A 14128-nucleotide genomic window follows, 5' to 3' on the forward strand; every position below is an offset into this window, starting at 1 on the left:
GGGGACGGCCATTCATTCATGGCCACCCCCTCGCGATCGCTCCCGACGAATAGAAATGCTCGGTGACATCACTTCCTCTCCTGTAATGTAAACACAGGCAGAGGAAGTGAAGTAATCTCTCCTCGTGTCGGTCTTTTTCGTTCCGACACCGAGGAGAGAGGATCGGTGAGTTGCACCCAACACTACACTTACAGTAGAACACGCCAGGCACACTTTTCACGCCCCTGATCACCCCCCAATCACCCCTGCCCCCCCCCCCAGTCACAGTGACACCAATTGCATTTTTTTTTTTTTTTTTTGCATTGGTGTCATTTGTGACTGTAATAACTGTTAGGGCAGTTAGGGTTAGCCCCCTTTAGCTCTAGGGTGCCCCCCTAACCCCCCCAATAAAGGTTTAACCCCGTGATCACCCCCCGTCGCCAGTGTCACTAATAAGCGATCGTTTTTCTGATCACTGTATTAGTGTCACAGGTGACGCTAGTTAGGCAGGTAAGTATTTAGGTTCGCCGCAGCTTTTTATAGCGTCAGGGACCCCCATATACTACCGCATAGCCCCCTGATTGCCCCCCAGTTAACCCTTTCACCAGTGATCACCATATAACTGTTACAGGTGACGCTGGTTAGTTAGTTATTTTTTTTTTGTTTCAGGGCACCCGCCATTTATTACCTAATAAAGGTTTAACCCCCTGATCACCCGGCGGGTGATATAAGTTTGAGGGTCAGATAAGGTCTGCGTCGCCCCAGCGTCAGGTTAGTGCCAGTACCGCTAACACCCACGCGCAAAGCATACACCTCCCTTAGTAATATAGTATCTGATCAGATCTATATTAGCGTTGCCAGCATTTTAGGTTTCCCAAAACGCATTGTTAGCGGGATCAGCCCAGATACCTGCTAGCACCTGCGTTTAGCCCCTCCGCCAAGCCCAGCCCACCCAAGTGCAGTATCGATCGATCACTGTCACTTACAAAACACAACACACATAACTGCAGCGTTCGCAGAGTCAGGCTTGATCCCTGCGATCGCTAACAGTTTTTTTTGTTGCATTTTGAAACAGTCGCTGACAGGCTAGGTGCTTTTTTACCTGTGAGTCTCACTAGTGTACCCCTAAATTTAGAGCCCAAAATGGCAAAGCGAAGGTACACTAGTGAAGAGGCCTACACGTTTCTGAGCATGACAGATAGTGAAGAGGACGTCACTCATCTGTCAGATTCAGGCTCAGAATACGATCCTGTAGATGACAGCGGCTCCATGACAGATAGCTCTGACGACGGAGATGAGGCCGCTGTTAAGAACAGGTGTGCCCAATCCCGAATGTATTCTGTTGTTCAGGTGCAGGAACCGCAGGTCACTCGTATGGAGCAGAGACGTACTAGAGCCGCTCATCCTTCTGGTGAACTGGCAAGCACCAGCGGCCTAGTACACCCTGGACGTACATCCAGCACTGCAGTAACACGTGGTGACGTGGCGAGTCCCATAAGTGCAGTTCAAGCTGGCGAGGTGGCAAGCACAAGTAGTGTCCCGCTGCCACCAAGAAGAAGACAAAGACAGGCCCATCGTACCCATAGTGCCCTTCCTGCAGAATTCGCCAATCCTATTTGGGTGCCCACATCTTCTGCAGAACCCGTACTTCCCCCATTCACTGGCCAACCTGGCATTAACGTGGAAACAGTTGATTTTACGACACTTGACTTTTACTCACTGTTTTTCACCGTAGATCTCTATAGATCTATTGTGGACCAAACCAATTTGTACGCTGGTCAACACATCGCCACTATTCCCCAGTCCGCCCTTGCCAGACAATGGAAACCAGTTACGGTTTCCAAATTTAAAATCTTTCTGGGCCTCTCCCTCAACATGGGCATAACCAAAAAGAGTGAGTTGCGGTCATATTGGTCCACTGACCCAATTCACCATATGCGCGTGTTCTCTGCTTCCATGTCCAGGGCACGATACGAGCAGATTTTGCGGTTCATGCACTTCAGCGACAATGAACTCTGTCGTCCTCGTGGAGACCCTGAATACGATCGGCTCTACAAAATTCGGCCCCTCATAAACCACTTCAACCAACGTTTTGCAGACTTGTTTACTCCCGATCAAGTTATCTGCGTTGATGAGTCCCTGATTAAGTTTTCTGGTCGCTTGTCATTCAAACAATACGTCCCCAACAAGCGTTCCAGATACGGGGTCAAGATGTATAAGCTCTGTGACAGGGCCACAGGCTATACACGTAGTTTCATGGTTTATGAGGGTAAAGATAGTCACGTAGAGCCGGAGAACTGCCCTGACTACATAGGAAGCGCTGGCAAGATAGTGTGGGACATGGTGTCACCCTTATTCGGAAAGGGGTACCACTTGTACGTGGACTATTATTACACAAGCGTGCCACTGTTTAGTCACTTGTTTGATCAGCAGATTGGAGCATGTGGCACCGTGCGACCTAATCGCCGGGGCTTTCCCCAGCGGCTTGTAGAGTCCCGTCTTAGGCTGGGGGAGAGAGCCTGCTTGCGCAGTAATAATTTGCTCGCTATGAAGTGGAGGGATAATAAGAATGTTTTCGTTCTTACCTCCCTTCATGAAGACACGACGGTCCAAATTCCTACGGCGACTGGTATTGTGGAGAAACCCCTCTGTGTCCACAAATATAACCTTAACATGGGAGGGGTGGACCTCAATGACCAGTTGTTGGCGCCGTATCTAGTTGCCCGTAAGGCCAGACGCTGGTACAAAAAAGTGTCTATTTATTCCAATTGGCTATACTGAATGCTTATGTACTACACAAAGCTTCAGGACGGACTGGATCCTTCCTCAAATTCCAGGAGGATATCGTCAGAGCCCTTCTGTATCCAGACGGTGCTCCACCTCACCTTCCCCTACCAGATGCAGTAAGCCGGCTGCATGAGAGGCATTATTCTTATGTCCTCCCGAGTACCCCTACCCAACGAGCCCCCCAAAGAAAATGTCGTGTCTGCAGAAAGCGCGGATATAGGCGTGACACCCGTTCTTATTGTCCCCGCTGTCCTGGCAATCCTGGTCTTTGTCGGGGTGAGTGTTTTGAACGCTACCACACACTAGTTGAGTATTAGCGTAGGGTACAGCATTGCACAGGCTAGGCACACGTTCACAGGGTCTCCCAAGATGCCATCGCATTTTGAGAGACCCAAACCGCTGGAACCGTTACAACAGAAGTGTTAAAGTTACATAAAAAAAGTGTTTAAAAAAAAAAAGTAAAAAAAACAAAAAAAATATAAAATAAAAAAACCAAAAATAGTTGTCGTTTTATTGTTCTCTCTCTCTATTCTCTCTCTATTGTTCTGCTCCTTTGTACTGTATTCTGTTCTGCAATGTTTTATTGTTAACCATTTTTTGTTTTCAGGTACGCCATTCAGCTGTAGCGTGGATTTATTTATCTTGACAGCAACAGCGTTTGCTCCCACGATACGTAAAGCCACGACTCCAGCGCTGTCGGAGGTGATTTCACCACCACAGTTAAAAAAGAGCATATATGCCGAAGCATGGGGGCATAAGGGGTGGAGGAGCGATTTTGCGCCTAATGCCGCGTACATACAGTCAAAATTCCGACGGAGGGCTTGCCCGTGGAAAAGTTTGAATGTATGTACGCGGCATAACTTTTTTGCGGGAGGATGCCCCCATGCTTCGGCATATATATATTTTAGGCACAGATTGTGTTAAATGTGTTATTTTTTGCTATTTTTTTTTTTTTTGTATTTGCTTTGCAGGTATGGTACGTCTTACTGTTATACTGTAATGTTACTTTGTTTTATTGTTAACGATCATTTGCTTAGCAGGTACGCCATTCAGTTGCAGCGCGGATTTATTTATCTTGACAGCAACAGCGTTTGCTCCCATGATACATAAAGCCGCGACTCCAGCACTGTCGGGAGTGATTTCACCACCACAGTTAAAAAAGAGCATATATGCCGAAGCATGGGGGCATAAGGGGTGGAGGAGCGATCTGCTCCTACCTTTTGCGGGAGGATGCCCCCATGCTTCGGCATATATAAATGGTGCATGTATGCCCACCATTAGAAGTGGGTGGATGAAGGGTGGTATCTAATGGTGGGCATACCCACCGATCAATATATTTTTTTTCGTTCAGCCCACAGGCTGCATGAAAAAAAAATTACAATATATGCCCAACCAGTTCCAGCAACATACTGGTATGTTGCGGGACTTTGAGTGCTTATACCAGAATGATGCCTGCAGGTTTAGGTATCATTCTTTTCAGCCAGCGGTCGGCTTTTATGTAAAAGCAATCCTAGCGGCTAATTAGCCTCTAGACTACTTTTACAAGCAGTGGGAGGGAATGTCCCCCCCCCCCCGCACCATCTTCCTTGGTTTTCTCAGGCTCTCCTGTCCCAACAGGGAACCTGAGAATGCAGCCGGTGGTTCCGCCAGCTGACCATAGAGCTGATCAGAGACCAGAATGGCTCCAATCATCTCTATGGCCTAAGACACCGGAAGCTACGGGCATTTCATGACTTAGATTTTGCGGGATGTAAACAGCGCCATTGGGAAATTGGGAAAGCATTTTATCACACCGATCTTGGTGTGGTCAGATGCTTTGAGGACAGAGGAGAGATCTAGGGTCTGATAGACCCTAATTTTTTTTTAAAAAGAGTACCTGTCACTACCTATTGCAATCATAGGGGATATTTACATTCCCTGAGATAACAATAAAAATCATAAAAAAATATATATAAATGAAAGGAACAGTTTAAAAATAAAATAAAAAAGCAAAATAAATAATAAAAAAAAAATAATAAAAATAAACACCCGTGTCCCCCCCTGCTAAGGCGCAACGTGGAACGCAAGCGTTGGTCTGGTGTCATATGTAAACAGCAATTGCACCATGCATGTGAGGTATCACCACGAAGGTCAGATCGAGGGTACTAATTTTAGCAGTAGACCTCCTCCGTAAATCTAAAGTGGTCACCTGTAAAGGCATTTAAAGGCTTTTAAAAATGTACGTAGTTTGTCGCCGCTGCACGTTTCTGCGCAATTTTAAAGCATGTCATGTTTGGTATCCATGTACTCGGCCTAAGATCATATTTTTTATTTCATCAAACATTTGGGCAATATAGTGATTTTTAGTGCATTAAAATAAAAAAGTGTGTTTTTTCCCCAAAAAATGGGTTTGAAAAATCGCTGCGCAAATACCGTGTGAAAAAAAAAAATGAAACACCCACCATTTTAATCGGTAGGGCTTTTGCTTTAAAAAAACACTTCATGTTTGGGGGTTCAAAGTAATTTTCTTGCAAAAAAAAAATATTTTTTCATGTAAACAAAAAGTGTCAGGGCTTTTTCTTCAAGTGGTTAGAAGAGTGGGTGATGTGTGACATAAGCTTCTAAATGTTGTGCATAAAATGCCAGGACAGTTCAAAACCTCCCCAAATGACCCCATTTTAGAAAGTAGACACCCCAAGCTATTTGCTGAGAGGCATGTCGAGTCCATGGAATATTTTATATTTTGACAAAAGTTGTGGAAAAAATACATTATTATTTTTTTTTTTTTTTTGCACAAAGTTGTCATTAAATGATATATTGCTCAAACATGCCATGGTTATATGTAAAATTACACCCCAAAATACATTCTGTTGCTTCTCCTGAGTACGGGGATACCACAAGTGTGAGACCTTTTGGGAGCCTAACCGCGTACGGTACCCCAAAATCCAAGCACCACCTTCAGGATTTCTAAGGGTGTAAATTTTTGATTTCATTCCTCACTGCCTATCACAGTTTCGGAGGCCATGGAATGCCCAGATAGCCCAAAATCCCCCCATTTTGGAAAGGAGACACCCCCAGCTATTTGCCGAGAGGTATGGTTAGTATTTTGCAGACCTTCATTTTTGTCACAAAGTTTTGAAAATTGAAAAAAAGAAAAAAAATATACATTATTTTTTATTTTTCTTCATTTTCAAAAACAAATGAGAGCTGCAAAATACTCACCATGCCTCTCGGCAAATAGCTTGGGGTGTCTACTTTCCAAAATGGGGTCATTTGTGGGGGTTTTGTGCCATCTTGGCATTTTATGGCCTTCAAAACTGTAATAGGTAGTGAGGCGTGAAATCAAAAATGTACGCCCTTAGAAAGCCTGAAGGCGGTTCTTGGCTTTCGGGGCCCCGTACGCAGCTAGGCTCCCAAAAAATCCCACACATGTGGTATCCCCGTACTCAGGAGAAGCAGCAGAATTTATTTTGGGGTGTCATTTTACATATGCCCATGGCATGCGTGAGCAATATATCATTTAGTGACAACTTTGTGAAAAAATAAATAAAAAAACAAAAGTTTGTAATTTTCCCGCAACTTGCGGCAAAATATAAAATATTCCATGGACTCAATATGCCTCTCAGCAAATAGCTTGGGGTGTCTACTTTCTAAAATGGGGTCATTTGTGGGGGTTTTGTGCCATCTTGGCATTTTATGGCCTTCAAAACTGTGATAGGTAGTGTGGAGTAAAATGACATATGTATGCCCTTAGAAATCCTGAAGGCGGTGCTTGGCTTTCGGGGCCCCGTACGCGGCTAGGCTTCCAAAAAGTCAACCACATGTGGTATCCCCGTACTCAGGAGAAGCAGCAGAATGTATTTTGGGGTACAATTCCACATATAACCATGGCATGTGTGAGCAATATATCATTTAGTGACAACTTTGTGTAAAAAAAATAAAATAATTTTTTTTTGTCATTATTCAATCGCTTGCGGCAAAAAAATAAAATATTCAATGGGCTCAACATGCCTCTTATCAATTTCCTTAGGGTGTCTACTTTCCAAAATGGGGTCATTTGGGGGGGGTTTTGTACTGCCCTGCCATTTTAGCACCTCAAGAAATGAGATAGGCAGTCATAAACGAAAAGCTGCGTAAATTCCAGAAAACTTACCTTAGTTTGTAGATGTGACAACTTTTGCGCAAACCAATAAATATACAGTTATTGACTTTTTTTTTACCAAAGACATGTGGCTGAATACATTTTGGCCTAAATGTATGACTAAAATTGAGTTTATTGGATTTTTCTAATAACAAAAAGTAGAAAATATCATTTTTTTTCAAAATTTGCGGTCTTTTTACGTTTATATCGCAAAAAATAAAAATCGCAGAGTCAGTCAAATACCTTTAAAAGAAAGCTCTATTTGTGGGAAGAAAAGGACGCAAATTTCGTTTGGGTACAACATTGCATGACCGCGCAATTACCAGTTAAAGCAGCGCAGTGCCAAAGTGTAAAAAGACCTCTGGTCATTTACCAGCAAAATGGTCCGGTCTGAAAGTGGTTAAACGGTGTAAAAATAAAAGGTAAAATATGAAAAAAAAAAAAAAATCTTTCTCTTACGTTCACTGACTGACACGGCTCCTTTATTCTTGACCATTGGGTTGTTACGCCACCTTCAGGAGAGGACTAGGCAGAACATTTTAACATGTACAAAAGACAGAACAGGGGGCGGTCCCTTCAGTAACAACCCTCCAGCCTGCTTCCTGCAGCCTATCAGTCCGTGGATTTTTCTGAAGAGGTTTGCCTTTTGCACAAGATTAAATCCTGTGATCTGCTATCAACCGCCGGCTGGGTGACAGGCTGGATACCCATATCCTTGTAGTCTCCCCAGCCTGGCCAGCGAGCGTGTGCAGACCAGAGCTCTGCTTTGGGTCAGCCACGACATGCCCCTCAGGCTCCAGGGGCGGCCGGTGAGCGTAATGCTCCGGGGCCACATATATGACCGGGCTGCTGATGTCTGAATCACAGTGTGCCGGGCCAGCAGCCACCCCGTACTGATCGAAGAGTGGGTCTGTGATAGAATGTCCCCCCCCCCCCCCCCCCTCATCAGGACTGGTAAGTACAGCTCTCCCTGCCTCGGTGGGGCTGAGCAGCTGGACGTTCCCTGGGAGGTCAATCCCTCTCCTCTCTCCCTGTCCCTTTCTTACCCCTTCCGTGGGGGATGCTGAATGGGCTGCTGAGCCGTGTGTGTGCCATATGGACAGGAACCGCCTGGGTGGGCTCTCGCCTTGGGTGGGGGCTGTGTTGGATGAATGTGCCCTGGGTGTCTGGAGGTCTGTAGCGCTGTTTGTCGCCATTTCCTCTGCCTGTTTCACTGTTCCTCTCTGTATACAGTGCTAGGTGGACATTTTTGGTGTGACCAGGGAGAAACCATTTTTTTGTAGTTCGGCGGCCATTTTCCCTGTGGTTATGTCCTTTATACTGGACGCTCTGCGGCCATTTTGTTGTAGCCTAAACACGTTTTTTTTATGCTCAGCGCTGTTCCCTGAGGCTCAGCACAGCGCGGTCTTCTCTCACAAGCATCTGGGAGCTGACACAGGCACACCTAGCTGAACAGCGCGCAGAACTCAGTCAGGGTGGTGAGTCCTGCAGTGGGGGCCCCTCAACCTGCAGCAGTTAGGAGGGTGGGACCATCACTGTCCTAAGCAGTGATGTAAGTAACTCAATTAAAATAAACAGTTACTTAACGCTGTTATTTTAGAGGGTAACGAGTAATCTAACTGATTACTCTTCCCCTCATGGTAACTCAGTTCCCATTACTTGGACGGCGTTACCGCAATTATATCTACCGCCCGGGAGGCCCGCGGTGGTCGCGCTGCCTGGCCGTTCGTTCCACAGCGGGGAGGGGGGCTTTCGCCCGCTGAGCTCAGAAGAGGCTGAGAGAGAGACTGTCTGTACCGCCCCGCCTATCCAGAGAGAGAGAATGTAGGGAGGTGGGGCAGACACTGAAAAATTAAGTCAGCTGAAACCAATCGATTCTCTCTCCCCATGAGGAAAGGCATCTTTGGAGGCATTCAAGTAAGTGACTGTCTGACGATTCGAATTGCAGTGCAATCGATCCATCCCAAGTCCTCCACCACCTCTGCTTCTTACGGATCCCATCCCTACCCACCCACCATCACTTCTACAACAGTGGTGGTGGGGGGTGGGATCAGTAAGAGGCAGAGGTGGTGGTGGGAGAGGATGGCACCACAACCAGCTGTTATACTCCAATCTGTTTGTAGTCCCCGAAGAAGGAAAGGTTATGTCCAATCTTGGACCTAAAAGTCTCAATTGCTTTAAGTACAGAGGCTCAGTAAGGAATCAGTTCGCTGATTAGTCGCTGCACTCCATCAAGGGGACTCCCTGGCATCTTTGGACACCCAGGATACGTACCTGCACATACCCATATGCTTTAGGCATCAGAGGGTTCTGCGAAATGCAGTCGGGAAACCCCACTACCAGTTGTGGTTTTCCCTTTTTGATTTGGCTTCAGCACCCCGGGACAACACAAGACCGCACTTGTAGTTACTGGGAGGACTTCCTTCTGAGAGCAGCTCAGAATTAAAGGAGGATGTGGCGATCACAATGCAAACCCTGCAGGTATTTGGGTGGCTGTTGAACCGAAGAAAAGTCAGTGCTCATACCGATTAAGCACTGGAGTGCCTAGGCTTACCGCTGGACTCCATGGAAGCGAGAGTTTTCTCCCTTTAAACAAACTGCAGACTCTCTGAGCCATGGTAAAACTATCGCTGAATCGCAGGTGGTCGTCGTTGCATTTCTGCATGCGAGTTCTGGGCCACATGGTGACCTCCCTCAAGGCAGTACGCCCACTTTCCACCAGAGTCTTGCAGAAGGAGATATTGACATAATGGGACATTTCTCCGTTATCACTGGATCGGCAGATTCAGGTGAGCCAGCCAGTCAGGGACTCCCTGCTCTGGTGGCTGAGGTCCCCGGCACTTTGGTCTGGGAAGTCGTTCCTACCTCCTGCATTGGGCTGTGATCACAACAGACGCCAGCCTGACCAGCTGGGGTGGAGTGCTGGGAGTACAGTCGACCCAGGGTCTCTGGTCGGGTGAGGATCCAAAGTTGCCAATCAATATGCTCGAACTTCGAGCGATCAGGTTTGCCTCTCCACGTAGTCGATGAGACTACGAGGGTGTACGATCAGGATCCAGTCAGTCAATGCCACAGAGGTGGCATATGTCAACCATCAAGGAGGAACAAGTAGCTAGACTGCATCACGGGAGGTCGCTCACATTCTTCAGTGGACAGAGCGAAAGTTACTGGCCTTGTCGGCCATTACATCCCTGGAGGAAGAAACTGGCAGGCGAACTACCTAATTCATCAGATGCTGGACCCAGGAGACTGGGCATTGCATCCAGATATGTTCAGGCTATTGTGCCTGCGGTGGGACACGCCACTTGTGGATCTCCTGGCTTCCCATCTCAATCGGTAGTTACGAGATTCGTGTACAGGATAAGAGATCCTTAGGCAGACTCTCCAATCGCGCTGGTGGCTCCATGAGATCAGTACCGACTAATCTAAGACTTTCCCCCGCAAAAGCTACTACCACGTCTGCTCCGCAGAGTGGAGGCTGAGGGGGTTCCAGTAATACTAATGCCCCAGAGTGGCCTCGCCATCCCTGACGTGCTGACCTAGTACGCCTGGTTGCAAAGACTTCCTGGGGACTGCCGTTGCGAGAGGACCACCTGTGTAGAGGTCCGATTCTCCATCTTGTTTTACCATAGCTGGTTTTAACGGCATGGCTGTTGAGAACCAGATGCTAAGGTACCGAGGCCTATCGGACTCTTATCTCAACGAAATCATTTTCTCAGAAGATATGCCGTCGTACCTGGAAGGCATACATCTCTGTGTGAGGAGAAAGGATGGCATCCGTGCACCTATTCAGTTTCCAGGATCCTGCTGTTTATACAGCGAGGAGTAGACCAGAAGTTGGTTTCAAGCATTAAGGGACAAATATCAGCCTTGGCTGTCTTTTTTTTCAGCGACCCCTGACATCTCGCTTTCTAGTGAGTACTGTTGTTCAGGGAGTCTCACTTGTAGTTCCTCCGGTGCGTCCACCGTTACGCCGTGGGATCTGAACCTGGTGTTATCAGCGCTTCAGAAACCGCTGTTTGAAGAACATCAGAGGAATTCCCTTGTTGACTCTTTCTCAGAAAAGCGGTCTTTCTAGTTGCCTCATGTTGGCCAGGAGGGTTATGGAACTGGCGGCCTTGTCTTACAAGTCGCCCTATATGGTTAACCATAATGATAAGGTGGTGTTGCGTTCCCAACCTTCCTTTCTGCCGAAGGTGGTTTCGGCGTTCCAAATCAATGATGATATTGTGTTACCATCTCTGTGTCCTAAACCAACACATCCTAAGAGGTGGCCCTTTATTCCCTGGATGTGATCAGGGCTATAAGGATATATTTGTCTGCCATGGCTCCCCTTCCGGAGTTAGATCTCTGTTCGTTTTGGTAGCTAGTCCCAAAAAGAGGTATTGGCGGTCTAGTCGATCACCATTTCCGGGTGGGTCAGACAGATGTGGTACAGGCCTACGCCTTGAAGGGGCAGGTGCCCCCCTTGCCTACCATGGCCCATTCCACCAGGACAATGGGGCCTCTCAGGCTTCCAACATTGAGTGTCAGTTGCTCTGGTGTGTAAGGCGGCGCTTTAGTCGTCCGTTCACACTTTTACCAAATTATACAGAGTGGAAGTAAGCGCATCAACTGATGCTTGCTTTGGCCGCAAGTTAGCGGGCGGCTGTGTAATGTTGCATTTCTGCACTACCTTTTCTGTTTAAAAGAAAATGCAGTTACTTTTGAGTATAATACACTGTTGCATTGTTACCGCATGTTCTGATGCGGTCAGATAAGGTGGTGACTCCCTTGTTAGGGAGCACTTGTGTTTGTGGGTGAAGTTCTTTTATGTTTCCCACCCCTCGTTATGATACTGCTTGGGGACGTCCCAATGTTCAAGAATAAAAGAGCTGTGTCAGTCAGTGAACGTAAGAGAAAATAGGATTTTTGTACTCACCGCAAAATACTTTTCTCTATAGTTCACTGACACAGCACCCTCCCATCTTATTGTTTTACGCTATACTGCTTGTTGACATACTGAGACTGCAGGAAGCAGGCTGGAGGCTTGATGCTGAAGGGACCGCCCCTTTTGCGGAACTAGAAAGTTCTGTTTTTTGTACATGTCTGCCTAGTCCTCTCCTCAAGGTGGCGTAACAACTCAATGGTCAAGAATAAAGGAGCTGCGTCAGTCAGTGAACTACAAAGAAAAGGATTTTACGGTGAGTACAAAAATCCTATTTTTTTTTTTAAACGCGCCCTGATGAGCTCGCATGCAGAAGCGAACGCATACATGAGTAGCACCCGCATGTTCAAACCGTACATGTGAGGTATCGTCACGATCGGTAGAGTGAAAGCAATAATTCTAACCCTAGACCCCCCCTGGTAACTTAAAACATGAAGCCTGTATAATTTTTTAAATGTCGCCTATGGAGTTTAAGGGTAAAAGTTTGTAGCCATTCCACGAGCGAGCGCAATTTTGAAGCGTGACATGTTGGGTATCAATTTACTCAGCATAACATTATCTTTTACAATATAAAAAAAATTGGTCTAACTTTAGTGTTGTCTTATTTTTTAATTTTAAAAAAAGTGTATTTCTTTATCGTACATCATGGGACGCAGAGCCTAAGTAATAATAGGAACTGTAAAAAGTCTACCTAAGCTTTGTTGGGTAACGACAGACACCCAAGCCTTGTACATTGTCAGTGTTACAAACCTTCTCTGAGTCCGGCAGGTGCCAGACGGCGATCACAGCCTCCTCTCCTTCCATGCCATGTCGTCCGCGCGTGGACTAAGGGTTCATTTTTTACTAGGAGGAGGGCGAATACTCGAAGGGGCATGGCTTATGGCAGCCGGTGCTGTGTGCAGGACATATTTCTTATCATACATCACGGGACACAGAGCCATAGTAGTTACTATGTGGGTTATAGGCCACCTTCAGGCAATGGACACTGGCACGCCCTAAGACCAAAGTTCCCTGCCTATAACCCCTCCCACTACTGGGAGTACCTCTGTTTTTTCACCAGTGTCTAAGGTGTTGGTCATGAGTAAAGATGTGCTGAGCTCCACTGGAGCAATCCTTGCTGGGGCTAGCCATGCTGACCGGATCCATTCAAAGTGTCTCTGGACAAATTAAATGATACCCGGGCCTCGTATCCAAAGAAACAAGGTTTTGCCTTTGAAGAGCTGGACCCCGGGATCCAGTACTTTTTGGTAGTAAGGCCATAAAGTTTTACTGGTGGGGTGCTGTTGCAGGTCCAGGATAGTGAGTTTCCTGAGGATCCCCGGCTCCTGAACAGAACCCACTGTAAAGGTTGAAGATTGGGTCTGTTGGTTTATCACAGAAAACCCTGCGGCAGTAAAGGTAAGTGGAGTTTTCTAAGAGATTTTTTAAATTTTCTTATGAATGTCTCCTTTAAAGATCAGTAAAATGTTGTCGCTCCTATGTGTCACCACTGGGGGCTGTATTGAGCACTCACCGCCTCACGCTGAGACCAAGCTGTATCAGAGAACTGAGATGCTTCTTCCTCCAGCCAGACAGCAGGACCTCTGGTAAGCTTGAGGGGGGGTTTTGCTCCCCGCTTATCACCCCCCTGTGCTGTGACAGTCTTCCCCTCTTGGGGGAATGAGCGCTCAAAAGTTTATTTGCAAAAAAAAAAGCAGAGAAACTGGCACGATTAGCGCGCCACTCGTCCGCTTGCAGCCCCCCCAAACACCCCCACATGCTGTTTCTTCATGAAGGTCCGAGAGGACCTGTAGTCCACGGGGGGCAGGACTTAGCAGCATCGGTGTTCTCTGATGCCCAACACAAGGAGGCAAAGTTTTAAAAGCACATTTGTGTGTTGCATGCTGTGAAGGGACACAAGAGCAAAAGGTGGCGTTAACAACAGGTTTGATGACACAGGCATTTCCTTTGACACATTTTTACTGCTGCATTAGGCTGGGCATTAATAGCAGCAATTGTGCTGGACTATAGCCCAAGCAGTGTATGCATTCTTTCTGGTAGTGCCTCTGCTTTGTGCATCAGGCTATGAGCGGAAGGGGGGCAAGGAACACCTCAAAGGGTTCTAGAGTGTCTGTTTCACGACAACCTAGATTCATATCTAAAAAGATGGCATCCTCCTCTGAGAGTGATGTTGCCGGTCAGAGTGAGCCATTGGGGGAGGCTGTTGTTGCAGCAGCTCTGAACACTACAGCCCATATATATATATCACTCAGGAGGTTTTTTCTTCTACCATTTTAAGTTTGGAACAGAAGATTAATGCTTTATTTGTTTCCCGG

General features: G+C 46.7%; 1 protein-coding gene across 1 annotated transcript in view; it reads left to right on the forward strand.

Moving 5' to 3' along the window:
* Positions 1 to 14128, forward strand: part of TOM1 (target of myb1 membrane trafficking protein) — a 519326-nt gene that overhangs the window by 438721 nt on the left and 66477 nt on the right. The window lies entirely within an intron of this gene.

Source organism: Lithobates pipiens, unplaced genomic scaffold (genome assembly GCF_037356315.1).
Source record: "Lithobates pipiens isolate NorthernLeopardFrog02 unplaced genomic scaffold, aLitPip1_a1.2 Scaffold_23, whole genome shotgun sequence".
In the NCBI taxonomy this organism is placed as follows: domain Eukaryota; kingdom Metazoa; phylum Chordata; class Amphibia; order Anura; family Ranidae; genus Lithobates; species Lithobates pipiens.